Below are 3,282 nucleotides of genomic sequence, written 5' to 3'. Positions count from 1 at the left end.
ACTATGGAGCCACAGTCAGGATGAGACAAAATTTAGCAGCTTCTACATTAGAGGATCAAAGGCTTGGCATGTGATATTCCAAAGGGCAAAAGAACTGAAATCACAACCACAAATCACCTACCCAGCAAAACTGAGTACAGTCCTTCAAGGGGAAAATGGACATTCAGTGAAATAGAGCATTTTTAAGCATTCTTGATTTAAAAAAAAAAAAAGCGGATCTGAATAGAAAATTTGACTTTCAAATACAAGACTCAAGAGAAGTATATAAAGGTAAACAGGAAAGGGGAATGGTAAAGGAATTAATAAAGTTAAACTGTTTACATACCCAAATGGGAAGATGATATTTGTAACTTTCTCATTTTTAGGGCAGATGGAAGGAGTATATGTAGATAGAGGGCACAGATATGAGTTGAATATGAAGGGATGATATCTAAAAATAAAATTAAATGTTGAGAGAGGAACTTACTGGGAAAAAGGTAAAGGGAGAGGTAGAATAGGGTAAATTATTTTCACATTAAAGAGGCAAAAAAGTTGTTTGTTTTTACAGCAGAGGGGAAAAGAGTGGAGGTAAGGAAAGTGAGTGAACCTTACTCTCATCATAATTGGCTCAAAGAGGAAATAATATACACACTGAATTGTGTATAGAAATCTATTTTACACTACAGGAAAGTAGGAGGGGAAGAGAATAAGAGAAGTGGGGGGGATAAAAGGGAGAGCAGACTGGGGGAGGGGGTAGTTAGAAGCAAAACACATTTGAGGAGGGTCAGGGTGAAGGGAGAAAGAGAATAGATTAAATGGGGGGAAGGATAGTGGGACATTCTTTTAGCAATAGTAACTGTGAAAAAAAATTGAAAGAAATTGCTCTGATAAAAGCCTCAATTCTCAAACATATCAAAAATAGAGTCAAATTATAAAAAAAAGTAGTCATGACACACTTCATAAGTATTCAGAAAATATGAACAGTTTTCAGGTGAAGTAATCAAAATTATCTATGGCCATATGAAAAATGCTCTAATTCACCGTTGATTGGAAAAATACAAATTAAAATGATTCTGAGATACCACATCGTACCTATTAGATTGGCTAATAGGACAGAAAAGGAAAATAACAAATGTTGGAGGGGATGTCTGAAAAGTGGGACATTAATGTTCTGTTAGTGGAGTTGTGAACTGATTCAACCATTCTGTAGAGCAGTTTTGAACTATGCCCAAAGAGCTATAAAACCAAGCATGTCCTTTGATCCAGCAATACCACTTCTAGGTCTGTATTCCAAAAGAGATAAAAAGCAAAAATAAAAAAGACCTATATGTACAAAATATTTATAGACATTCTTTTCTGGTGGCAAAGAATTGGAACTTGAGGAGGGGTGCCCATCAGCTGGGAAATGGCTGAACAAAACTGTAGTGTGTGATTATGATGGAATACTATTGTGGTCCAAGTAATGATGAGCAGGATGTTGGCAGAAAAAAAAAATGTGAAAAGATCTACGTAAGCTGATCCAAAATGAAATGTACTGTGTACAAAGTAACAGCATTATTGTACTTAGCTCTTCTCAGAAGTGCAATGATCCAAGACATCTCTGAAAGACTTATGATGAAAAATGCTATCCATCCCCAGAGAAAATATTGATGATATCTGAATACAGATTGAAACACACTTGTTTTAACTTCATTCTTCCTTCATTTTTTTTCTACATTATTTTTCACAACATGACTACTATGGATATGTTTTGCATGACTACATATGTATAACCTATATCAAATTGCTTGCCTTCTCAATGGGGATGGGGGATGGGGGGAGGAAGGTAGAGAATTTGGGACTCATTTCAAAACTTAATATTAAAATTTATTTTACATATAATTGGGGGAAAATAAAACATTAAATAAAATTAAAAAAAGAAAAAAATATTTCCCAATTATATTTTAATATAGTTCTAGCCCCACTCAAAAGTTTTGTAGGCCATGGCTGCCATGAGTTTGACTTTTCTGGTTCACACAGTTTATTTGGAACTTTGTTTTTTTCTATCATGAATTATTATGTTATTTCTACATAATATTTCCATTAATAATTACAAACCTTTTGGGAGGAGGCATATCATGTATCTCTTTTTATCCAGACCACAGCTAAATACACATTAAATAATGTGGATGATTACAGGAGTAGTGGTGGTGGAAGTGATGAACATGAAAATTATAATGATGATAAAAAATGTGATATGTTAATAATTGAAGTAGCACATAGTTAGCAGTGTCTAGGATATCTGTAAGAGTCTTTCTCAGAATTCAATTCAATATTTGTTAAGCCTACTTCATGGAAAAGATTGTGCTAGGCACTGAGAGGATTACTAAAATATATAATCATGTTCTTCGGGGGATTTACAATCTAGGAGTAATTCTGGATTGTTTTTATTAGTGGCTATTAACGATCTAGGGAAGCAAAAATGCATTTAAAACTACTGTCAATGTTGTGGGTAAAATGAGGTGTTCCTGAAACTGGGTGGAGATGAAAATCATTATGCATCAAATGTTCTCATCTATAAAGTTATAGTCAGATAGAACACTTACTCAGGTAATTTACATAATCTATCACTCCCTTACCTTGTGATTTTTGCCCATATTAGCAAGGCTACAGAATGGCCTGTGTATGCTACTTGAAAGTTATGGCCACATAGACTAACCCAAAGAATAATCAAGTGTTTGCCCAATGGCTTGTGGTAGGACTTAGAGGAAAGGAGAGAGCAATGGTTTACTCCAGAAAGTCTGTCATGTAGGCTGCCATTATGATAATCAGACCATCATCTATATGAAAGCAGTTCAACCCAAATAGAGGGACAATGTATTTTTAGCAGAAAATTATACATCTAGTTCAAAGAGTCATTTATTTTCTCTATGACATTACCTTGTATTCTTCTATAAGCTCATTTGGAAAAAATAAGTCCTTTCTTTACCAACTTATCAATATCACAGTCTTTTATTACCAATACCTGAAATTATGCAGTTATACATTTCAGAATTCCCACTGATTTTTTTAACTCTCCCCGCAATAGAAATAGGTAGAAAATTGAGGTCTACATTTTTCTTCCTTTCTGAAGATAGCCACCACCAACTTCTATACCACTTATGCCTAAACATTCTTTGTCTATCACAGTGGGTGCCCATCCAGTGACAAGCTTTCAGCTCACACACAAGTGTTCTGGACTTTACACTTACTTCCATGCCTGCAGAGCAGCCCCAACAATAGTCATTTCAAGTATAAGCAGGCACCATGACCATAAAAATCTTA

This window comes from Phascolarctos cinereus, unplaced genomic scaffold (assembly GCF_003287225.1).
Source record: "Phascolarctos cinereus isolate Bilbo 61053 unplaced genomic scaffold, phaCin_HiC Scaffold_4;HRSCAF=312, whole genome shotgun sequence".
In the NCBI taxonomy this organism is placed as follows: domain Eukaryota; kingdom Metazoa; phylum Chordata; class Mammalia; order Diprotodontia; family Phascolarctidae; genus Phascolarctos; species Phascolarctos cinereus.
The sequence above is the reverse complement of the archived record's forward strand: the minus strand, read 5'-3'. Positions refer to the sequence as shown.